The sequence below is a fragment of the Phyllobates terribilis genome, unplaced genomic scaffold (genome assembly GCF_046119375.1).
Source record: "Phyllobates terribilis strain yellow unplaced genomic scaffold, ASM4611937v1 Scaffold_12__6_contigs__length_324123572, whole genome shotgun sequence".
Lineage (NCBI taxonomy): Eukaryota > Metazoa > Chordata > Amphibia > Anura > Dendrobatidae > Phyllobates > Phyllobates terribilis.
In genome coordinates, this window is record NW_027362772.1 from 12572166 (window position 1) to 12598450 (window position 26285).

The 26285-nt window shown below is 44.0% G+C and overlaps 1 protein-coding gene across 2 annotated transcripts in view; it reads right to left on the reverse strand.

Moving 5' to 3' along the window:
* LOC141171903 (uncharacterized) overlaps window positions 1-25367 on the reverse strand; it is a 45006-nt gene extending 19639 nt beyond the window's left edge. For both annotated transcript variants that reach the window (XM_073655545.1, XM_073655544.1), the window contains exon 1: window positions 25292-25367. The gene's annotated coding sequence lies outside the window, so the exon portion shown is untranslated. The remainder of the gene's footprint in view (window positions 1-25291) is intronic.
* Between the last annotated feature and the right edge of the window lie 918 nt (window positions 25368-26285).

The following is a 26285-nucleotide window of genomic DNA, read 5'->3' on the forward strand; positions in this document are numbered from 1 at the left end:
GAACTATTGGCACAGAAACATGGAGGACACATGGGACCTGTTGGATATTACTCTAGCAAACTTGATCCAGTGGCTCTAACCGCTCCCTCATGCCTTAAAGTGGTCCTTGCAGCTACAGACCTCCTTGACAAAACAGCGGACATTGTTCTGGGCCATCAAATTACGGTGCTAGCTCCTCATGATCTAAAAAGCCATTCTTGAACAGAGTCAACACAAGTATCTGTCCACCCAAAGACATGTTAGGCTTCAGTGTTCACTCCTCCTTCCAGATAATGTCACCCTTCAGTGGTGTACCACTTTGAATCCTTCCACTCTGCTTCCTCTCTCAAGGTGGGTTATTCTGAAGACTCTGAAGATCCTTTGAATCCTCCACTCATGTCTCCAGAAGATTATGAAAATCCCAATTTCTATGATCACAACTGCCTTGAAGTTATGGCAGCAGAGACTTCTCACCTACCTACTGTTTCTGAACAATCTCTACCCTGCGCGGACCTGACATTGTACACTGATGGATCCAGATAAGCAGATGACCGAGGACTCTTCCACACAAGATTTGCAGTGGTGTCTACAACGACAGTCATTTCAGCTGGACCACTTCCATCTCACATGTCAGCCCAGGAAGCCTAGCTATACGCTTTGGCTGAAGCCTGTAAACATGCCGAAGGGTGGGTAGCCAACATCTACACGGATTCAAGATATGGATTCGGAATTGCACATGATTTTGGCTTGATATGGGCACTGAGGGGCTACAAGACAGCTAGTGGGGCCCCGATCTGGAATGCAGAAGCAGTCAGAAACTTGCTGGAAGTCTTGAAATTATCCCAGCAGGTGGCTGTGATTAAAGTCAAAGCACATGGGAGACTAGACTCGGAGGAAGCCAAAGGGAATCACCTGGCTGATGTTACCGCCAAACCCGCGGCCATAAGACCAATGGATCAAGAGGAAGCAGAGATGTTGGTTCTGACCTCTGGTGACCACAAACGGGAAATCAATACCAAACGAGAAGAGGACCCAGCGCCAGAGAATCCAGCTGTCAAGACTTTGCTGGACTTTCAGGCCTCAATTTCCAAAGAGAGGGAGGAGTGGATCAGAAAAGAAGCTACAGTGAGTACAGCTCCCTCAGATGGTCTCTGGAGATTGGATAGGAGAGTTTCTTTTGCCGAGAGCCCTCTACCCTTCTGTAGTGCAATGGGCCCATGGGAACGTCCATAGAGGGAAAAACCAGATGATCTCAGCTATAAATAAACTCTATCTTGCACCTGGAATATCAGTTCCTGTAACAGCATACACCAAGAGCTGTGAGATCTGTAATACCTGCAACCCTGGAAGGACTGAACCTACACCAAAGAAGCATCTGGCTAGGCCACTCTACCCCTTCCAGAGGATCCAAATTTATCACATGCAATTGCCTAAGAGTGGGAGGTACGAATACGTTTTGGTGGTGGTGGACATGTTCTCTGGATGGACAGAAGCATACCCAGTGGCCAATATGCCTGCTAAAACTACTGTGAAAAGACTCTTGACAGAACTTGTCTGATTTGGCATTCCAGAAGTAACTGAACGTGACCAAGGACCAGCTTTCATTGCTGAAGTTACCAGATCCATCTGGAAGATGGTGGGAGCAGATCTGGGACTTCACACTTCCTATCATCCTCAGAGCAGTGGCAAAGTTGAAAGAATGAATGGCACTTTGAAAAACAAAATCCTCAAGGCAAGCAAAGAACTGTCACTCCCATGGCCAGAGGTGTTGCCCACTGCCCGGTATTCAGTCAGAAACACCCCCAGACAACCTACAGGGCTCTCTCCATATGAAGTCTTGTTCGGAGGGCCACCCAGAATGGGCTGCTACTATCCCCAGCAGCTTAGTTCAGGGAATGATAATCTTGTAAATTTTGTTGTTGGTCTTGCTAAAGAATTGAAAGTAATAGATGCCACAGTTTACTCTTCTGTTCCAGATCCCGATTTTGATACAGGTACCCACAGCCTCCAGCCCGGTGATTTTGTTTTGGTGAAAAACCATGTGCGAGGGGCCCTAGACGCCAGATTCGAGTGACCCTACCAGGTGCTACTTACCTCACCTACTGCTGTGAAAGTCGAAGGCCACACATCATGGATCTGGATCCACGCGTCTCACTGCAAGAAGGCGGCTCTGGGTAAAAAATCTTAATGGCCCATATCCTTTTGATTGTAATGATTATGGGGGGAGGGGGGACTCCTGTGAATGCAACACCCTCTACACAGGCTATCACACAAGAGAATGGAGTCCCGACCTTTTGGTTTAATATTTCTCTACATGTGGTGACTTTCCAGTTTGATTACTGTAACATAGTGCCCTGTGGTGACAAAACATTAAAGGGTGAATGGTTGGAGGCTTTGGGGAGAGCTGAGCAGTACATCTGTGTCACTGCCGATTACTGGGGACAAGACTGTGCATACTCGGGTTCTGTGGGATGGAATACTGGGTTTTATAGGTGGAGGTACCGGCCACAATCTGCTGCAAATAAAAAAGATAAGGGAGGAAGGTCCTTACGTGATGACCTACAATTAGTGAGGAAACCTTATGTGACTGGTTGTGAAATTGTGGGGACATGTAATGGGTTTACTATTACCCTTGTGAACCCCTCAGAGGGAGATGAAGGGATAAAGTAAACCCACTGATTTCCTGCTACCAAAAATTGGGAAACAGTGTCCACTTATGAGGACACTGACTATAGAGACAGGATTTTCAGATACCAATTGGTGGTTGGAATGGAAGTAGTAAACAGCGCTAGAACACAACTCAAGTGACTGCTATGTGTGCTTCAGTGCCAGACTCCATTTAGGCACAGTTCCCTTAATTCTCCCTGAGAATGTACAGAGGTGTCTTTTGAGTATCTTTACTAACAAGACTACGAATTCTAGTATCTGTGATTTCTGGAAGGCAAAGTTCTCGTTTACCACAAAAACCCCTAGACCAGGAGGAGGCATGACTATTTATCCAGGGGATTACATCTGTTTCCAGAATGTCCAAGGAAATGGGAAATTTCTGGGAAATTTTACACAGGGATATTGTGGAAATTATGGTACTGTTGATGGTGTGGAGGCCCAATGTCAAATACAATCCATAGGTGATATATATTGGATCTGTGAGGATATGAGAATAAGAACTAGGTTGGAGGGTAATTAGACAGGAGAATGTACATTGGCTAAAGCTCTTATGCCTGTCCATCTTGTTGCTGATTCCCTGAGATCTTAAGAGACGTTAAGAGCTACAGTTGTAGTTTCCCGTGTAGCCAAAAGAGAAGTGGCTCCAAGGAGTAGTTTTGAACCACATGTATATATTGATGTTATTGGAGTACCTAGGGGAGTGCCCGATGAATTTAAGGCTCGAGATCAAGTGAAGGCAAGATTTGAATCCTTAATACCCAAGATTACGGTGAATAAAAATGTGGATTGGATAAATTATATTTCCTATAATCAACAAAGATTTGTGAATTATACCAGAGATGCCGTACAGGGAATGGCTGACCAGCTAGGCCCAACTTCTACTATGGCTTTCCAAAATAGAATGGCGCTCGATATGTTGCTAGCTGAGAAACGTGGAGTGTGTAAGATGATAGGTGAAAGCTTCAGCACATATATTCCCGATAATATGGGCCTCACGGGAAAGGTTACATCTGCCATTAAAAAGTTTACTGATTTAGGTAATGAATTAAAGAAACATTCAGATATTAAAGACACATGGGACAGGTACAGTACAGACCAAAAGTTTGGACACACCTTCTCATTTAAAGATTTTTCTGTATTTTCATGACTTTAAAAATTGTACATTCACACTGAAGGCATCAAAACTATGAATTAACACATGTGGAATTATATACTTAACAAAAAAGTGTGAAACAACTGAAAATGTCTTATATCCTAGGTTCTTCAAAGTAGCCACCTTTTGCTTTGATGACTGCTTTGCACACTCTTCGCATTCTTTAAATGAGAAGGTGTGTCCAAACTTTTGGTCTGTACTGTATTTCTCTTGGATAGGCGACTGGAAAGGCTGGCTGACACAGGCGGGTATCATTCTACTGGGTGTTATAGTGCTGGTGTGCATACTGGTCTGTTGTGTACTCCCTTGTGTGAGGAAACTGATTACAAATACAGTAAACGCAGCAATACCTTCTAATGCAATGTACCTTGAATTAGATGAAGAAATCCATGAACGACCAGCCCCCCTTAGGACAGAGGTGTCATACCAAAATGATCAGAATTAGTGAAGAAGATGATGCCTGAATCAGAATAAATACCTGTGTTTCTGTTTAGGGGTGACCCTCTTTATTTCCCAGTCACTAGATTTAGATTTAGGAAACGTCGGTGGGTCCGTCTAAAAGGGACGGGGCGCCCGCCACATCGTAGGGTTCCAGAATAGTTTTAGCATAGGGTCAGTTCCCTTTTCCTCTCTGATCCTTAGAGATGTGTATTAAGGTTCAGGTTAATAATTGATTTAGGGGGGGGACTGTGGAAAATATGTGTATGGGTGATATACAGAAATCAATTATTGCCTTTATATAAGCTTACTAGTTTAAAATAGCAATAGGAAACTTAGTGTATGCTTCAGTTTATGCGGTTTCTTAAAGTTAATTATTATTTAGTATGTTGAAGTTTAAGAATCTCTCTTTCTCCTTTCTCTGCTTGCACGCTTCAAATGTGATTCTTATCCTTAAAAGCAATTAGTAGTCGAACATTGTATGCTGGAAGACAGTTGATGGACCATGAAATTGAAGTTTAAGATGAAGCCTGCATTCTTAATTTCTCCCCACCTGAGGAATGCCCAAGGAGTTACCAATATGGAAGAAGCCTGGATGGACTAATCACAGGGGGTCAAGTGATCTAAGGAATGCAAGAAATTATGCTAATCCCCACCTTGAGTTAAAGTCTATATATTGCTATGCAAATATAATAAAGTCGGTCAGTGCGGTCTCTTTCCCTGAGAGAAGTTCTTGTACCATACTCTGAGTTTGGTGTATTTGCTTCGTCGCATGCACTTAGGGAACTATCAATTTGGAGAGAGTAGTCACCCGGTGTATCAGAGGTCAACCTGTACCCCAACGAGGCACTGTACCTCATCAATAGGATCCCAATCATCCTTCTCCACTTATTGGAGACAGTCCATCAGCATGTCTTTAAGCACAGACACGAATGTAACAGGTCTCACCTTCATGAGAACAAAACTTGGCATCATACAGTTTCCTCAGAGTATATGCCATGTCTTCCTTGCGAATAAACTCCATGCGTAATTGACGAAAACAGACTGGTATCCATTGTGTCCACACATGCCATTCTCCGCATCCTGTGGTTCCTTAATTAAATCCGATGAGTGTCGGTGGCCTGGTATGCAATCCGTTGAAGCTGGCACAGCTCCTGTAGTTGCCATATCTTGTTGCTGCTGTATATCCTCTCCGGTCCTGCTCCCAAGGCCGAGTTGGGGGGGTTGGACATGGGAGCATCCGAAACCTGCTGTGTATGACTCACCTATGGTCGGCTGGGTCCGTCTACATGCCTCCCAGGTTATGTAGCCCTTTGAATGGTGTGTGCCAACACCAGTCCCCTTGCAGCTCCCCCACACTCGCTGGGCTGAGTAGCATTCCACTGTTGCCACCAAAATGTGAAGACCCGGGGTCTTCTATGAGCGTAACACTACTCAGACAACAAAGGGTGCAGATAAAACAGTGTGGCAATACTTTATTGAACCTCAAAACAGGACAATAAACATAAAGAACAGTCCCAGTTTAACCCCATAAGGCCCAATTATGGACACTGCACAGCATGAGCGAATGTAAGTTAGGGCTCCTTGCCGTGCAGTGTCCGTCATGTATTTAAACTGTCACTGCCTGTAAACAGGCAGTGACAGCACCATGCCGACAGCTGTCCATACAGCTGATCAGTAGGGGAAGAGGTGCAGGGACCCATGCTGGCGGTCCCCGCACCCAGATCGTTGTGATTGGTCAGTCAGACTGATTGACCGATCTCAGCATGATCGAGAGTAGGTGCGGAAATATCAGCATCTCCTGCATGATCAAAGCAGCAGCTTGGCGCTGGAAGTGGCCGAGCTGCTACTGTGAGAACCGAGGGCGGTGCTGGAACAGCCAGGGATGTGCTTTTCGCAAGTTTTGCGTTTGGTATAAAAAACTTGCGGTATACCTTATCCAAGTAGCGCTGTATAATTAATTTATTTGTAGTTTACTGAAAAATTGGGAACCAAGGAACATACCTCAAGTTCCAGGAAAAAGTAATTAAAAATTTTATACAGTGGGGAAAAAAAATATTTAGTCAGCCACCAATTGTGCAAGTTCTCCCACTTAAAAAGATGACAGAGGCCTGTAATTGACATCATAGGTCGACCTCGACTATGAGAGACAAAATGAGAAAACAAATCCTGAAAATCACATTGTCTGATTTGGAAAGAATTTTTTTTAAAATTTTGGTGGAAAATAAGTATTTGGTCAATTACAAAAGTTCATCTCAGTACTTTGTTATATATCCATTGTTGGCAATAAACCAGTAGTGACACCTCTCCGACAACAGGACTGGAGAAGTGGTACTGTGCAGTGTATATATACAGGACAGGAGAAGTGGTACTGTGCAGTGTATATATACAGGACAGGAGGAGTGGTGCTGTGTAGTGTATATATACACAGGACAGGAGGAGTGGTGCTGTGCAGTGTATATATACAGGACAGGAGGAGTGGTACTGTGCAGTGTATATATACAGGACAGGAGGAGTGGTACTGTGCAGTGTATATATACAGAACAGGAGGAGTGGTACTGTGCAGTATATATATACAGGACAGGAGGAGTGGTACTGTGCAGTGTATATATACAGGACAGGAGAAGTGGTACTGTGCAGTGTATATATACAGGACAGGAGGAGTGGTGCTGTGCAGTGTATATATACAGGACAGGAGGAGTGGTACTGTGCAGTGTATATATACAGGACAGGAGAAGTGGTACTGTGCAGTGTATATATACAGGACAGGAGGAGTGGTACTGTGCAGTGTATATATACAGGAGGAGTGGTACCGTGCAGTGTATATATACAGGACAGAAGGAGTGGTACTGTGCAGTGTATATATACAGGACAGGAGAAGTGGTACTGTGCAGTGTATATATACAGGACAGGAGGAGTGGTACTGTGCAGTGTATATATACAGTACAGGAGGAGTGGTACTGTGCAGTGTATATATACAGGACAGGAGAAGTGGTACTGTTCAGTGTATATATACAAGACAGGAGGAGTGGGAGGCTAAATGGGATCTGATAGACTTTATCTGGAAGAGACTTGCAGCCTAGCGGGAAGAACCGGTGACCCCCGCTAGGGCCATATAAAGAGAAAGAGAACTCACATAGTGGCTCCCACGACTGGGTGCATCACACTGTTGTAAAGGACTGTACTGTTATTCACTGAAATATTTCTCATTGCTATAAGTTGCTGTTTATTACCCTTGCTACTAACCCCCTTTGTAGAATAGTTGTTATACATATAAAGTGGTTATATCAACCCCTGACTGTTTTCATCTTGTGTCTCTGTGCTGTTTGGCGTATTGTAGGTGAGATACTTTGTGGCATTTGTGCAGTAATGGCTTTCTTCTGGTGACTTGACCATGCAGCCCATTTTTCTTCAAGTGCCTCCTTATTGTGCATCTTGAAACAGCCACACCGCTAGTTTTCAGAGAGTCCTGAATTTCAGCTGATGTTATTTGTGGGTTTTTCTTTCCATCCCGAACAATTTTCCTGGCAGTTGTGGCCGAAATTTTTGTTGGTCTACCTGACCGTGGTTTGGTTTTCACAGAGACCCTGATTTTCCATTTGTTAATCACAGTTTGAACGCTGCTGACTGGCATTATCAATTCCTTGGATATCTTTTTGTTTGCCTTTCCTGTGTTATACAGTTCAACTACCTTTTCCCATAGATCAGTTGACAATTCTTTTGCTTTCCCCATGACTCACAATCCAGAAACGTCAGTGGCTGGATGAAAGATGCAAGAGTCTGTCTGGATCCCAGAAACTCACTCAGCTTTTATGCACACACACTGATTACAAGCAAACAGGTCACAGGTGAGCATGTTACCTTTAGTAGCCATTCAAACCCATTTGTGCCAAATTCTGTGCATGTAATTACGCCAAAATCACCAGGGTATGTGAATTTTTGATCAGGGTCATTTGGATGTTTTTGGTTTTCATTAAGATTTAAAAAGGGAAAACACAGTAGTTTGACAATAAATGGCTTCACTCAACCAATAACCATGAATGGAGAAAACGTTTTTTTATTATCATTTATATTCTCTGAAACAAGGCCAAAAAAGCAAAAATTCTGCCGGGATATGTAAACTTTTGAGCACAACTGTATATACAGGACAGGAGAAGTGGTACCGTGCAGTATATATACAGGACAGGAGGAGTGGGAGTCTAAACGAGATCTGATAGACTTTATCTGGAAGAAACTTGCAGCCTAGCAGGAAGAACTGGTGACTCCCGCTAGGGCCATATAAAGAGAAAGAACTCACGTAGTGGCTCCCACGACTGGGTGCATCACACTGTTGCAAAGGACGGTACTGTTATTCACGGAAATATTTCTCATTGCTATAAGTTGCTGTTTATTACCCTTGCTACTAACCCCCTTTGTAGAATAGTTGTTAAAATATAAAGTGGTTATATCAACCCCTGACTGTTCTCGTCTTGTCTATGTTCGTTGCATTCCGGCACCTGTGTTACATATATATACAGGACAGGAGAAGTGGTACTGTGCAGTGTATATATAAAGGACAGGAGAAGTGGTACTGTGCAGTGTATATACAGGACAGGAGAAGTGGTACTGTGCAGTGTATATATACAGGACAGGAGAGGTGGTACTGTGCAGTGTATATACAGGACAGGAGAAGTGGTACTGTGCAGTGTATATATACAGGACAGGAGACGTGGTACTGTGCAGTGTATATATACAGGACAGGAGGAGTGGTACTGTGCAGTGTATATATACAGGACAGGAGAAGTGGTACTGTGCAGTGTATATATAAAGGACAGGAGAAGTGGTACTGTGCAGTGTATATACAGGACAGGAGAAGTGGTACTGTGCAGTGTATATATACAGGACAGGAGAGGTGGTACTGTGCAGTGTATATACAGGACAGGAGGAGTGGTACTGTGCAGTGTATATATACAGGACAGGAGGAGTGGTACTGTGCAGTGCATATATACAGGACATGAGAAGTGGTACTGTGCAGTGTATATATACAGGACAGGAGGAGTGGTACTGTGCAGTGTATATATACAGGACAGGAGACGTGGTACTGTGCAGTGTGTGTATATACAGATACTTAGATTTGCACCCCACAGGCAGTATATATCTCATAACTGAGCAGCACGAAATCAAAGGAATCTGTCACCCCCTGGGAAGTTTTTAAGCTATTAGTATAGGCATACAGGTGATAGGACTATTATAACCATTCTACCTGTATGCTCATATCTGCGGTCTTGTTGTGGAGAAATCATCGTTTATTTCTTTATGGTAATGATTTCTTCCAGGTTCTGGGTACAATGCCTGGAAGAAAACTCTGACTCCGGTCTTCATTTGCGTACCACCCCCTCCCCTCAGCATCACGGGGTCCTGTGACGTGTATTGGTAGCCGAGAAATCCCACGACATACACAGATCCACAATGGATTCCACACTATATACATAGCACCATACTATATAAACACCTGTACACTATATATACACACTTCTACATTATACACTATATTAAGACAGCAATATACTATATACTAAATTATGTTGCATTCATCACATAGGGGACACCGCGACTACTGAATATATATCACAATGAGATTGCTGTATATACATTATATAGGAGATACTGCTACTATACACAGCAGTCGCAGTATCACATACATAATGTATATACAGCAGCCACGGTATCACCTGTATAATGTACATAGACACCTGTGTATACATTATGTATGTGATACTGCAACTGGTATTTATACATTATATAGGTGATGCTGCGACTGCTGTGTATAGCCGTAGTATAAACTATTTACATAGAGACCAAAAGTTTGGACACACCTCATTTAAAGATTTTTCGGTATTTTCATGACTTTGAAAATTGTACATTCACACTGAAAGCATCAAAACTATGAATTAACACATGTGGAATTATATACTTAACAAAAAAAGTGTGAAACAACTGAAAATATGTCTTATATTCTAGGTTCTTCAAAGTAGCCACCTTTTGCTTTGATGACTGCTTTGCACACTCTTGGCATTCTCTTGATGAGCTTCAAGAGGTAGTCACCGGAAATGGTTTTCACTTCACAGGTGTGCCCTGTCAGGTTTAATAAGTGGGATTTCTTGCCTTATAAATGGGATTGGGACCATCAGTTGTGTTGTGCAGAAGTCAGGTGGATACACAGCTGATAGTCCTACTGAATAGACTGTTAGAATTTATATTATGGCAAGAAAAAAGCAGCTAAGTAAAGAAAAACGAGTGGCCATCATTACTTTAAGAAATGAAGGTCAGTCAGTCCGAAAAACTAGGCAAACTTTGAAAGTGTCCCTTAGTGCAGTTGCAAAAACCATCCAGCGCTACAAAGAAACTGGCTCACATGAGGACCGCCCCAGGAAAGGAAGACCAAGAGTCACCTCTGCTTCTGAGGATAAGTTTATCCGAGTCACCAGCCTCAGAAATCGCAGGTTAACAGCAGCTCAGATTAGAGACCAGGTCAATGCCACACAGAGTTCTAGCAGCAGACACATCTCTTCAACAACTGTTAAGAGGAGACTTTGTGCAGCAGGCCTTCATGGTAAAATAGCTGCTAGGAAACCACTGCTAAGGACAGGCAACAAGCAGAAGAGACTTGTTTGGGCTAAAGAACACAAGGAATGGACATTAGACCAGTGGAAATCTGTGCTTTGGTCTGATGAGTCCAAATTTGAGATCTTTGGTTCCAACCACCGTGTCTTTTTGCGACGCAGAAAAGGTGAACGGATGGACTCTACATGCTTGGTTCCCACCGTGAAGCATGGAGGAGGAGGTGTGATGGTGTGGGGGTGCTTTGCTGGTGACACTGTTGGAGATTTATTCAAAATTGAAGGCATACTGAACCAGCATGGCTACCACAACATCTTGCAGCTGCATGCTATTCCATCAGGTTTGCGTTTAGTTGGACCATCATTTATTTTTCAACAGGACAATGACCCCAAACACACCTCCAGGCTGTGTAAGGGCTATTTGACCAAGAAGGAGAGTGATGGGGTGCTACGCCAGATGACCTGGCCTCCACAGTCACCAGACCGGAACCCAATCGAGATGGTTTGGGGTCAGCTGGACTGTAGAGTGAAGGCAAAAGGGCCAACAAGTGCTAAGCATCTCTGGGAACTCCTTCAAGGTTGTTGGAAGACCATTTCCGGTGACTACCTCTTGAAGCTCAAGAGACTGCCAACAGTGTGCAAAGCAGTCATCAAAGGAAAAGGTGGCTACTTTGAAGAACCTAGAATATAAGACATATTTTCAGTTGTTTCACACTTTTTTGCTAAGTATATAATTCCACGTGTTAATTCATAGTTTTGATGCCTTCAGTGTGAATGTACAATTTTCATAGTCATGAAAATAAAGAAAAATCTTTAAATGAGAAGGTGTGTCCAAACTTTTGATCTGTACTATATATATATATAATACTGTGGCTTCTGTATATAACCGCAGTATCACCTATATACACACGTGGTCAAAATTGTTGGAACCCCTCGTTTCATGGAAGAAAAACCCACAATGGTCACATAAATAACTTGAATCTGACAAAAGTAATAATAAATTAAAAATCTATGAAAATGAACAAATGAAAGTCAGACATTGCTTTTCTGCTTCCACAGAATTAAAAAAAAATTTAACTCATGAAACAGGACTGGACAGAAATGATGTTATTCCTGAAAATAATGTGACAAAAGGGACATGTTTAATCAAGTTGTGTCCACTAATTAGCATCACAGGTGTCTACAATCTTGTAGTCAGTCAGTGGGCCTGTATATAGGGCTACAGATACTCACTGTGCAGTCTGGTGATATGGTGTGTATCACACTCAACATGGACCAGAGGAAGCAAAGGAAAAGTTGTCTCAGGATATTAGAAAGAAAACTATAGACAAGCATGTTAAAGGTAAAAGTTATGAGACCATCTCCAAGCAGCTTGATGTTCCTGTGCCTACAGTTGCACACATTCAGAAATTTAAGATCCATGGGACTGTAGCCAACCTGCCTGGACGTGGCCGCAGGAGGAAAATTGATGACAATCAAAGAGACGGATAAAATAAATGGTAACAAAAGAGCCCAGGATAACTTCTAAAGAGATTAAAGGTGAACTTCAAGCTCAAGGAACATCAGTATCAGATCGCACCATCCGTCGTTGTTTGATCCAAAGTGGACTTCATGGGAGACGACCAAGGAGAACACCATTGTTGAAAAAAAATCATAAAAAAGCCAGACTGGAATTTGCCAAACTACATGTTGACAAGCCACAAAGCTTCTGGGATTATGTCCTATGGACAGATGAGACAAAAATGGAAGTTTTTGGCAAGGCACATCAGCTCTATGTTCACAGACGGAAAAATTAAGCATATCAAAAAAAAAAATACTGTCCCTACTGTGAAACATGGAGGAGGCACTGTTATTTTCTGGGACTGCTTTGCTGCATCTGGCACAGGGTGTCTTGAATCTGTGCAGAGTACAATGAAATCTCAAGACTATCAAGGAATTCTAGAGAGAAATGTGCTACCCAGTGTCAGAAAGCTCGGTCTCAGTCGCAGGTCATGGGTCTTGCAACAGGATAATGACCCAAAACACACAGCTAAAACCACCCAAGAATGGCTAAGAGGAAAACATTGGACTATTCTGAAGTGGCCTTCTATGAGCCCTGACCTAAATCCTATTGAGCATCTTTGGAAAGAGCTGAAACATGCCATCTGGAAATGGCAACCGTCAAACACGAGAAAACTGGAGCAGTTTGCTCAGGAGGAGTGGGCCAAAATACCTGTCGAGAGGTGCAGAAGTCTCATTGACAGTTACAGGAATCGATTGATTGCAGTGATTGCCTCAAAAGGTTGTTCAACAAATATTAAATTAAGAGTACCATCATTTCTGTCCAGGCCTATTTCATGAGTTTAATTTTTTTTTTAATTCTGTGGAAGCAGAAAAGCAATGTCTGACTTGTATTTGTTCCATTTTCATAGATTTTTAATTTATTATTACTTTTGTCAGATTCAAGTTATTTCTGTGACCATTGTGGGTACCAACAATTTTGACCACGTGTGTATATTCTATACACAGCAGTCACAGTATCAACTATATATTGTATATACAGTAGTCTATATACAGTATACAGGTGCAACTGCTGTATATATACATAATAAAAGTTTCCATATTGGGACTCCCTCAGATCCCTGAGATAAGGGGAGGATGAAGAGTTGAAGAGGGTCCATCATCCGGTGTGGAGAAGAGTGGATCCCTGGCTGGGGCTGGTGATTGGAGCCACACAAATGATGCTCTGACGCTGGTACAGGCCAGCGTCAGACTGAAGATCCCTGTGCGCGCCGCAGCGGCCCTCAAACTTTTGGCTGAAGGCCCGATGTGCGCGCGTTCTCTACACACGCTAACAAGGGCCGCACGCACTCACTGACAGGGGCGGAGCCACTGCCACGATACGCATGCCCTCACAAGGGCCACAGCTGCGGCGCGCACGCTCTGACAGCGGCTTCAGTGGACCTTGTCAGCCACGTCCTGGTCAACGCGTGGAAGTGAAAGAGTGCGCTGCCGCGCGTGCACACCTGGCCTTCGGTGAGACTTTTGAACGGCCGGTGGCCCACTTTGTAGCACTGAGCCGCCAGCCCACTGGACATCTGCCCGCTTTAGAACATTGCCAATCTGGGCCTGTATGTCTGTCCCTCCCTCCATGCAGACATTATCTGATGGTGGAAAGTGTTATACTGTGTAGCTGGGCATGGTGTTAGTTCTGTCTTTGATCAACTGGCCATCTCCTGGTGTGTTGATCAGCTGCTAATTTATCCACAAGCAGCTCCCACACTGCCCCTCACCTCATGATTTAGTCTCCCCTATAAATTTAGAAGCTGCATAAGGGGTGCATGTGTCTTCTTGCGCAAAGTGTAGCATCGGCACCAAGTGTGGGCCGTTATTTAATTTGGCAGTTAGTAATTACAGGAGTCGTGTAACCACACTTTATACTCTCTTAAACTATGCACTTAAAAGATAGAAACATTGATTAATGTGAATTAGTACTATGTGTTCACTCTCTCCCCTATTGTCCTTCACTTTCTACTAGCCCCCCTAATCCCTACACCTGGTAATGAACTGTTCATCTCTCCCTCCATCCTACCCTTCCACCTCACCTCCTCCTCAGATTTGTTCCTCAATATTCAATCCTCTTTCTCCAAACACAGACAGCCACCTCATGCCCTCTCCTGCTCCCACCTACTAACACATTCTTTTCTCCTCCACACTGCTGGCGACAAATCCTCGACCTCCTCACCACATCCTCACAGCGACTTCTACTTCTCATTCACGACCTACCACAAATTTTCATAACCTCTCTAACCTCATACCCATCCGCCCAGCTCCCGCTTCCACAGGCCCTCTAACAGGAGATCTATGATACGCTCTCTCTGTCTGCAACAAACTTTCCTACATCCATGATCTTTTCATTACTAACAAATATTCCTTCCTCAGCATCACAGAAACCTGGCTCACCCCCTCTGACACAGCTTTTCCAGCTGCACTTTCTTATGGTGGATTCCATCTTTCCCACACACCCCGCTCCAGCGGCAAGCATGGTGGAGGAGTTGGTATCCTCCTGTCAGATAACTGCTCCTTCTCCCCAATTACACTACCGCCCTCCATTACTTTCCCCTCTTTTGAGGCGCACTGTGTGCCCATCTACTCCCCCACCAACCTCCAACTGGCTGTCATTTACCGCCCCCAGGGCCAGCCACCACTTTCCTCGACCACTTCACCACCTGGCTGTTTCACTTCCTTTCCGCTGACATCCCCACTATCATCATGGGCGACTTAAACATCCCCACTGACACTTCCCACTTACCCGTCCTTAAGCTCCTATCCCTCACGTCCTCCTTTGGCCTTGCTCAATGGTCTTCCGCACCCACTCACAAAGATGGCCACACACTCGACCTTATCTTCACCCGCCTCTGTTCCTTACTAACTCTCCAACTCACCACTCCCTCTATCTGACCACAACCTACCTACATTCTCTTCCCTCTCCTCTCCAGGTGCACAATCCCCACTCCACAAACTTGCATACCCTTGCAGATATCTCAAACATCTTGACGTTCATTCGCTCTCTGAATCCCTTCTCTCTCTTACAGACATAAGTACCTTACATGATGCAGATGTTGCTGCCGCTTTATATAACACCACAACAGCTATTAATTCATTTGCCCCTCCCCCCCCCCCCACTCTCACACATACCAAGGCTCGCACTATCAACAGGCAACCCTGACACAGGTCTCAAGGGCTGCTGAGTGGAGATGGAAAAAGTCCCACTCCAACGAGCACTTCATCGCATTGAAACAGTCCTTCACTACTTTCAAGTCCACACTCTCTGCAGGAAAACAAACCTACTTCTCATTTCTCATATCCTCCCTGTCACACAACCCTAAACGGCTATTCAACACTTTCAATTCCCTCCTCGGTCCCACAGCGCCTCATCCCTCTCTTCTCATCTCAGCTAAGGACTTTGCCTCATTCTTCATACAGAAGATTGATACCATCAGACAAAGCTTTTGCCTAGAGTCCCCACAGCCCCGGCTCATATCTACTCAATCCTCCTCCTCCAAAACCAGCTTCTCCGCCATTACAGAAGATCAACTTTCCTCCTTACTCTCCAAGTCACACCTCACCACCTGTTAACTTGATCCTATTCCGGCCCACCTCATCCTTAACCTTACCACAGTCTTCATCCCAACTTTAACCCACCTTTTCAATCTGTCACTAACAACTGGTGTCTTCCCCTCATGCTTCAAACATGCCTCAATCACACCCATCCTCTCTGACTAGCCATTGCCCCATATCGCTTCTCCCCATGCCTCAAAACTACTCGAACAACACGTCCATTTTGAACTGTCCTCCCACCTCTCCTCCTGCTCCCTCTTTGACCGCTTATAATCTGGCTTCCGACCACACCATTCTACTGAAACTGCACTGACTAAAGTCACCAATGACCTACTAACCACCAAATCCAAGCAACACTATTCGGTCCTCCTCCAGGACCTGTCATCTGCCTTTGACACAGTGGACCATTCCCTCTTACTACAGACTCTCTCATCGCTACGGGTTGCCGTATCGTTGCTGCGTCGTTGGGAAGATCTGACTGTTTGACATCTCACCAGCGACCACACAGCGATGCAGCAACGATCTCTGCCAGGTCGTATCGTTGTCGGGATCGCTGTAGCGTCGATAAGTGTGACGGTACCCTTAGACTGTTGTCTTTTTCCTTCTCCAGGGGGTGACCGCATCCTATGTTAAGTTTTAACCCACTGGATAACTAAGAACCACTTCCACCATTAAACTAAAGCCCCCGTCTCACATAGCGAGATCGCTAGCGAGATCGCTGCTGTGTCACGGTTTTGGTGACGCAACAGCGACCTCACCAGTGATGTCGCTATGTGTGACACTTTGCAACGATCAGGCCCCTGCTGTGAGGTCGCTGATCGCTGCAAAGTGTCTTGGACCATTTTTAGGTCATTGCTCTCCCGCTGGCCAGCACACATCGCTGTGTGTGACCAGCGAGAGCAGCGATCAGGCTGGTAACTATGGTAAACATCGGGTTACTAGGGGCACACGCGCACCTAGTAACCCGTTGTTTATCATGGTTACGAGCCTGCTAAAGTGAGCGGTAACCTCCCGCTCACTGTAGCAGAGTGGTAACCATGATAAACAACGGGTTACTAGGAGCGCGTGTGCCCCTAGTAACCCGATGTTTACCATAGTTATCAGCCTGCTCCTGCTTCAGCAGGCTCGTAACCAGGAGCAGGACATCGTGGAAAGATTCTTTCCAAGATGTCGCTGCTCCCCTGATCATTGGTGAGCCTGCCTGTTTGACAGCTCACCAGCGACCACATAGCGACGCAGCAACGATCCCTGACAGGTCGTATCGTTGTCGGGATCGTTGCAGCATCGCTAAGTGTGACGGGGCCTTAAAACAACAAAGGAATCCCATTATTTATTCATAAGCTCCAACGGTTTTTATCTTTCAAAACCATTTGATTTTACATTCACTTCATTTCCCGGCTATTTGTTTTAATCAAACTAATAAAATTGAGTGTTTTTAATCCAACCTTCTTGGTTCTCCAATTATTTTTTAGTATCACCTTCATTTTATTATTTTATATCCACCCTTATCTTATTTTCATTTTATCCCTATGTCTCCAACGCAAAGTACATATCTGATTATTTTATGTATTCCTTTGACAACAAGTGGTATTTGTCTGTACGTGCAGCAGGAACAATTAGGGAGACCCATCAGCGCCACTATTCTATAAATATTTTTGTAATCTGATTTGTATGTGATGCATCAGCACTAAATAGTCTGAGCTGGTGAAGTGAAGTGAGAAAAATATAGGCATAAATTAAATTTATGGGATCAAACAACTTAAAATTGGCATGTGCATGTGTATTCACCCAATTTTGCGATGAAGCCCCTAAAAAATTCTGCTGCACGCAATTCCCTTCATAAGTCACATGCTTAGTAAATGGATGTTCACCTGTGTGCAATCTAATGTCACATGTCTGTCAGTATATACACTTTACCTTTTCTGAAAGGCCACAGAGGCTGCAACACCATTAAGCAAGAGGCACCATTAACCAAACAACACCATGAAGACCAAGGAGATCTCCAAACAAGTCAGGGACAAAGTTGTTGAGAAGTACAAGTCAGGGTTGGGTCAAAAAAAATATCCCAATCTCTGATGATCTCCTGGAGCACCATCTTATCCATTATCATCAAATGGAAAGGACATGGTACCACAGTAAACCTGATGAGAGGGTCGCCCCCCAAAACGCTCAGCCTGAGCAAGGAGGGAATTAATCAGAGAGGCAGCACAGAGACCAAAAGTAACCCTGAAGGAGCTGCAGAGTTCCCACAGAGAGACTGGAGTATCTGTTCATAGGACCACAATAAGTCATACACTCCCCTAGAGGTGGCCTTTATGGAATAGTGGGCACAAAAAAAATGTTTACTTGCACACAAAAATTGTAAAGCTTGTTTTGAGTTTGCCAAAATACACGTGGGAGTGTCCCCAAATGTATGGAGGAAGGTGCTGTGGTCCGATGAGTGTGGTAGATCTGCTCACTTGGCTGCAAATGGAGGTAGACACGGAACACTGTCTCTTTAAATTTTCAGTTGGTTTATTAAGCGGTATAAACCAATGTAGAGTTCATGAATATAAACAGCCCATCTGACATAACAGCAAAACAAAATATGAAACTGTCCAGCAAAGTCCTTGCACCAGTCGGGGTACGGCCATTCAGAGTTAGCAAAAACCACACTGTTCAGATAAACACAAACAAACACAAGCTCCTCTCTCTGGAGCTGGCCTCCAAATACTGAACCCCAAAAAGCTGGCTATTTAAAGCCCCTAGACCACACCCTGGGGTGACGATACAGTGAATGACCTCTCGCTCACACTCTGGTCATTCACCTATTAAAAATGCCCTTTTAAATATATCTGAGTAACCCTCTCTGCACCTACTATGCAGGAGAAGACTTCCATGTTTCACATCACTGAAGCTAACATCCTTAGTGAAACATATCTCCCCTCCAGTATACTGCCAGTGATGACAAATCTTTTGGAGACCGAGTGCCCAAACTGCAATCCAAAACCCACTTATTTATGGCAAAGTGTCAACACGGCAATTTAACCTGAATACTGAGGTTTTAGTTTAGAAAAACAACTCATACATATAGCCCCCTCCACCCCCCACCCCCCAAGGTTTGCACGTTAATGACCAGGTCAATTTTTACAATTCTGACCACTGTCACTTTATGAGGTAATAACTCTGGAACGCTTCAACGGATCCCCCTGATTCTGAGACTGTTTTTTCGTGACATATTGTATTTCATGACAGTGGTAACATTTCTTCGATATCACTTGCGTTTATTTGTGGAAAAAAAAACAGAAATTTGGCAAAAATGTAGAAAACTTTGCAATTTTCAAAATTTGAATTTTCATGCCCTTAAATCAGAGAGATATGTCACACAAAATAGTTAATAAATAACATTTCCCACATGTCCACTTTACATCAGCACAAATTTGGAACCAAATTTTTTTTTTGTTAGGAAGTTATAAGGGTTAAAAGTTGACCAGCGATTTCTCATTTTTCCAACAAAATTTACTAAACCATTATTTTAGGGACCACATCAGATTTGAAGTGACTTTGAGGGGCCTTTATGACAGAAAATACCCAAAAGTGATACCGTTCTAAAAACTGTACCCCTCAAAATACTCAAAACCACATTCAAGAAGTTTATTAACCCTTCAGGTGCTTCACAGGAATTTTTGGAATGTGGAAGGAAAAAATGAACATTTATTTTTTTCACAAAAATGTTACTTTAGACCCAAATTTTTTTATTTTCGCAATGGTAACAGAAAAAAATGGAAGCTAAAATTTGTTGTACAATTTCTCCTGAGCACGCCAATACCCCATATGTGGGGAAAAAAATCACTGTTTGGGAGCTCGGCAGGGTTCGGAAGGGAAGGAGTGCGATTTGACTTTTTGAATGTAAAATTTGCTTGAATAAATAGCAGATGCTATGTTGCGTTTGGGGAGCCCCTGATGTGTCTAAACAGTGGAAACCCCCCACAAGTGATACCATTTTGGAAACTAGACCCATCAGGGAACTTATCTAGATGTGTGGTGAGTACCCTGAACTCCCAGGTACTTCACAGAAGTTTATAACGTAGAGCCGTGAAAATAAAAAAAATCTAACGTTTTCCACAAAAATTATCTTTTAGTCCCAATTTTTTTTATTTTCACAAGGGTAAGAGGAGAAAATGGATCCCAAAAACTGTTGAGCAATTTCTCCTGAGTATGCCGATACCCCATATGTGGGGAAAATACACTGTTTGGGCATTCGGCAGGATTAAGAAGGGAGGGAACACTGTGTGAATTTTTGAACGCAAAATTGGCTGGAATCGAGAGTGGACACCATGTCGCATTTGGAGAGCTCCTGGTGTGCCTATACAGTGGAAACCTCCCCACAAGTGACCCCATTTTAGAAACTACACCCCTCCACATCACTTGATTTTATCAAGGGGTATAATGAAAGTTTTGAACCCAGAGGTACGACACAGAATTTGATAACATTAGGTCACCATATTGAATAAGTTGTCATTAGTCTTGAGAGCAAGTGCTCGCTACTTGAGTTTGTATCGGGTACTCGGGTGTGCACCATGTATCGTGGAATGTCGAGTCCCCGTCCCACATGTTTCACGGTTATTAAACACCCAAAAAAAAAACAAGCGAGGATCGCTTGAGCATGGCAGGCAATCCACGTGAGGTTTTTTTTGGCTGTATAACAGCTGCAAAACATATGGGGTGGAGACTCGAGCATGTCACTCGAGCACCCGCGATACTCTGTGCATACCCGAGCAACCGATGCAAACTCAAGTAGCGAGCACTTGCACCCAACACTAGTCGCCATATCGTCATCATTTTTTTTCTTTACTTTTGAAAAAATACCAACTCTAGCCCAACCCTAGAGTTTATTTTTTACGCCTTTCCTCATGCGGTATAGGTGATCAGATGACTTTATTTTTCGGGTCGGTGCGATTACAGCGATATCAGATTCATACTGAGTTTTTATGTTTGGCTGCTGTCACACACTAAAAACCCCCTTTTTTTGGCAAAGACTAGTTTTTGCATCGCCATATTTTGAGAGCTATAATTTTTCCATATTTCAGCCAACAGAGTCATGTGACGGCTTGTTTTTTGCGGGACAAGTTGACATTTTTATTGCTATCATTTTTGGCACATGCCATTTTTTGATCGCTTTCTATTCTGATTTTTGTTTGGCAGAATAAACAAAAACCAACAATTCAGGAATTGCTTTTTTGGGTGTTTTTTTTTTTTTATGCCGTTCCGCATGTGGTAAAATTAATAAGACAGCGTTATTCTTCGGGTCAGTATGTTTATAGCGGTACTACATTTATATTGTTTTTTTATGTTTTGGCGATTTTACACAATAAAAACTTTTATAGAAAAATTAATTTTTTCGTATCGCTTTATTCTGAGAGCTATAACTTTTTCATTTTTCGGCTGATGGAGCTGTATGGCGGCTTGATTTTTGCGGGACAAGATGACGTTTTCAGCGGTACCATTTTTATTTACATTCGTCTTTTTGATCGTGTTTTATTACTTTTTTTGTTTGGCAGTATGATGATAAAACATAGTTTTTTATTTTTAACTTTTTACCGTGTTCACTAAAGGGGTTAACTAGTGGGACAGTTTTATAGGTTAGGTCATTCCGGAAGCGGCGATACCAGATGTGTGTACTTTTATTGTTTTGCTTTTTTTCATAATAATATGCATTCATGGGTACAGTATATTTTTATTTTTTGGTGGATTATTTTTTTTTTAAATGTTTTTTCCACGTTCTGGCACTTTTTTCTACTTGTACATTATGTCCCACTATTATATTTCACTTTTTGCAGCCACATCGCTTATATAGAATAGAGATGCAGCAGCATCTCTATGCTATATCCTTCCTCTTGTGTAAGGGTCGTGACCGACCCGTTTTAGGTTTTAAATGCATACAAATTCTACATACATTTGTTTATTGCATCAAGACCTTTTGACTTTTTCAGGAATTTATTTTTAAACAAAATACAATAAATAAAACTATTTTACTAAATTGTAAAAATGCTCTTATTAAAATTATAACATTTGTGTTGTTGGGGTCAATTTCGACCCAGGTCTAATATAAGAGTAAAAAAAAAAATAATAAGTCCCAAAACTGAACTCATAAACACAATATAAACCAACAGCCCACAGCCAGCTCTACTTCCAACAACTTGAGTTAGGGACATGTCCAGGCATGTATGGCCAAATCAGCTTAGAGTTGGTACTTTGCAGAGTATACATCTCCAGTTTACACATGCAACAATGAGGAGAAGATTTGATGTAAGCCAAATTCTGGATTATATCTTAGATGATAATGAATCATAGGACACACAGCAGCAAACTGATACAGATGAACAGGTTTCTGAGGAGGAAGATGATGTGGAGTATCAACCGGAAGACACAGACAGTTCTGATCAGTCTGATGAGGAGGTCACTGGTGCTGAAGCTGCTCCCGCTGAAAGATTCAAATCCAAAAGTGGCAAGATCAGTTAGAGCTCAGTACCTCCAGATGTACATGGCAGGGCCGATGCTGCAAATGTCATAAAAAGGACCCCTGAGATCACAAGGTTTGCTGTGACAAGAGTAAGTGACATCAAGTCATGTTTTGATCTGTTTATGCCATTGTCAATAAAAAAAAGTCATTATTGCTATGACAAACCTTGAAGGAAAAAAAGTCCACGGCAACATGTTGAATGACCTTCATGATGATGTCCTGGATGCCTACATTGGTGTTCTTCTCCTTGCTGGAGTGTACAAATCCTGCAATGAGGCCACTGATAGTCTCTGGGACGCATCGACAGGCAGGAATATTTTCCGGGCAACAATGTCACTTCAAAATTTTCAAATGATATCAAGAGTCCTCAGATTTGACAACAGAGACACCAGAACAAAATCTGACAAACTTGCTCCCATCAGGGATGTTTGGGAGAAATGGGTGCAGCTCCTTCCACTGATGTTCAACCCAGGGCCAGAGGTTACATAGTTTATAAGGCCGAAAAAAGACAAGCGTCCATCCAGTTCAGCCTATTTCTTGTGTACTGCAGCTATTCCACAGCGTTGATCCAGGGGAAGAGTGACAGTAGACGAACGTTTTCTCCCTTTACATGGAAAATGCCCCTTCCGGCAATACATGCCAAATAAGCCAGGCAAATACGGCATAAAAATTTGGGCAGCCTGTGATGCAAAAACTAGGTATGCATGGAATCTACAGATTTACACAGGCAAGTCTGCAAGAGGCATCCCTGAAAAAAAACCAAGGAAAACGTGTAGTCCTCAATATGACTACTGGACTGCAGGGTCACAACATTACTTGTGACAATTTTTTACCAGCTATGACCTTGGACAAGAACTTCTCAGGAGGAAAATCACCATGGTGGGCACAGTGAAAAAAAACAACCTGAGCTGCCCACTGAATTGCTGCAGATGAAGGACAGGGCTCCACTTTCCTCAAAGTTTGTTTTTACAGACACCACCACTGCGGTTTCATACTGCCCCAAAAAACGACGGAATGTGGTACTGATGTCCACACTTCACAAAGATGCAGCTGTGTCATCAGGAAGTGACAAAAAGCCCAGAATCACCCTGGACTATAACAAAAACAAAGGAGGAGTGGACAACCTGGACAAGCTGACTGCCACCTACACTTGCCAGCGAATGACTAGGAGATGGCCAATGGTTGTATTTTACAACATCCTTGATGTGCCAGCATGCAATTCATTTGTGTTGTGGACCCACATTCACCAAGGATGGAATTCAAAGAAAAAACACAAGCGGAGGATGTTTCTTGAGGAACTAGGAAGATCCCTTGTCAAGGCGCACATTGACCAAAGGGAACGAGTGCCCCGAGACCCAGCCGCTGCAGCCTTGGTCCGACAACTCCAGAGCTCAACAAGTGCTTCGTCCACATCCACAGCAACACAAAGAGCATCATCACCAGCATCCTCCTCAACCAGGCCTGCCTCAACATCAAACACAACAGCCACAACCCCAGTGAGACCACCTGATTCTAAAAGAAAGAGGTGTCAGGTCTGCCCTAGCAATAAGGACAGAAAGACAAACACATCGTGCTTCGGCTGCAAAAAATACCTCTGCAAAGAACACACAAAAAGTGTCACTTTTTGCCACACATGCATCTAAATACTAATGCATCTAAAAACTAGTACTTGATTTCTGTTGATTTGCTTGATTGATTGTTGTTTGTTTGTTTGACCTAGAAAATCAGTTTTATGCCTTTTTCATAAAGTAGTTAGATATGGGTCAAAATTGACCCGTAACACCATAGATGTTACTAGAGTTATTAATATAAAATATATATATATATATATGTATACTTTTTTTTACATTTAAGAAATGTGTTCTAAAACCCTTCAGTAATAGTCAGGTAATATAACAAACTTTTTTAAGTTTATATTATGCTCTTGAGGTTCATTTGACAATATTTTTATATTGAAAATGAAGGGTATGCTCTCAAATTAAAGGCCCAGGGGGCCATAACACTGTGTGGGTGCATCATACATACTGCATAAGGGGCATAAAGGGGGCATTACACTGTGTGAGGGGCATCATACATACTGCATAAGGAGCATAATGGGGGCATTACACTGTGTGGGGGCATCATACATACTGCATAAGGGGCATAATGGGGGCATCATACATCCTGCATATAGGGAATAATGGGGGGCATTACACTGTGTGGGGGCATCATACATTCTGCATAAGGGGCATAATGGGGGCATTACTCTGTAGGGGGCATCATACATCCTGCATAAGGGGCATAATGGGGGCATTACACTGTGTGGGGGTATCATACATACTGCATAAGGGGCATAATGGGGGCATTACACTGTGTGGGGGCATCATACATACTGCATAAGGGGCATAATGGGGGCATTACACTGTGTTGGGTCATCATACATACTGCATAAGGGGCATAATGGGGGCATTACACTTTGTTGGGTCATCATACATCCTACATAAGGGGCATAATGAGGGCATTACACTGTGTGGGGCATCATACATACTGCATAAGCGGCATAATGGGGGCATTACACTGTGTGGGGGCATCATACATACTGCATAAGGGGCATAATGGGGGCATTACACTGTGTGGGGGCATCATACATCCTGCATAAGGGGCATAATGGGGGCATTACACTGTGGGGGTCCTGTACTCTGAGAACAATACGTTTCCTCCCTTCCTATCTCCATAGTTGGGTCGTATGTATCTATTACAGGAAACAGAACAGAAACCTTATGATTCTTATAAAGGGGCAACACAAGACCCCAAAAGAGCCTCCGTGCTGAAGGGGTTAATGCCCCCTGCCCCAGTAATGGGGTCTCCACATACCTCCACCTGCAGAGCCGCCACCACATATATGGCTGTTGTGTGCGCACAGGACCTGTGATGAGGTCACAGGAGGGGAGGAGTCAGGGGTCACATGATCAGGGGCCTCAGTGGATGCAGGACTCTGCTGTGCTGGTTGTCATGGTGCTGGATGAGCTGAAGTTTATGTGTGGGGTCAGGAGGGGTTTACAGTGTGGATGTAGCAGAGCCGCGTGTGTACGAGGTGTACGGAGCAGAGCTGCGCGTGTATGAGGTGTACGGAGCAGAGCCGCGTGTGTACGAGGTGTACGGAGCAGAGCCGCGCGTGTACGAGGTGTACGGAGCAGAGCCGCGTGTGTACGAGGTGTACGGAGCAGAGCCGCGCGTGTACGAGGTGTACGGAGCGGAGCTGCGAGTGTACGAGGTGTACGGAGCAGAGCCGCGCGTGTACGAGGTGTACGGAGCAGAGCCGCGTGTGTACGAGGTGTACGGAGCAGAGCCGCGCGTGTACGAGGTGTACGGAGCATAGCCCTGTGTGTACAAGGTGTACGGAGCGGAGCCGCGCGTGTACGAGGTGTACGGAGCGGAGCTGCGTGTGTACGAGGTGTACGGAGCGGAGCCGCGCGTGTACGAGGTGTATGGAGCGGAGCCGCGCGTGTACGAGGTGTATGGAGCGGAGCCGCACGTGTACGAGGTGTATGGAGCGGAGCTGCACGTGTACGAGGTGTACGGAACGGAGCCGGGAGTGTACGAGGTGTACGGAGCGGAGCCGGGAGTGTACGAGGCGTACGGAGCAGAGCCGCGCGTGTACAAGGTGTACGGAGCGGAGCCGCGCGTGTACGAGGTGTACGGAGCGGAGCCGCGCGTGTACGAGGTGTACGGAGCGGAGCCGGGAGTGTACGAGGTGTACGGAGCGGAGGCGGGAGTGTACGAGGCGTACGGAGCAGAGCCGCACGTGTACAAGGTGTACGGAGCGGAGCCGCGCGTGTACGAGGTGTACGGAGGGGAGCCGCGCGTG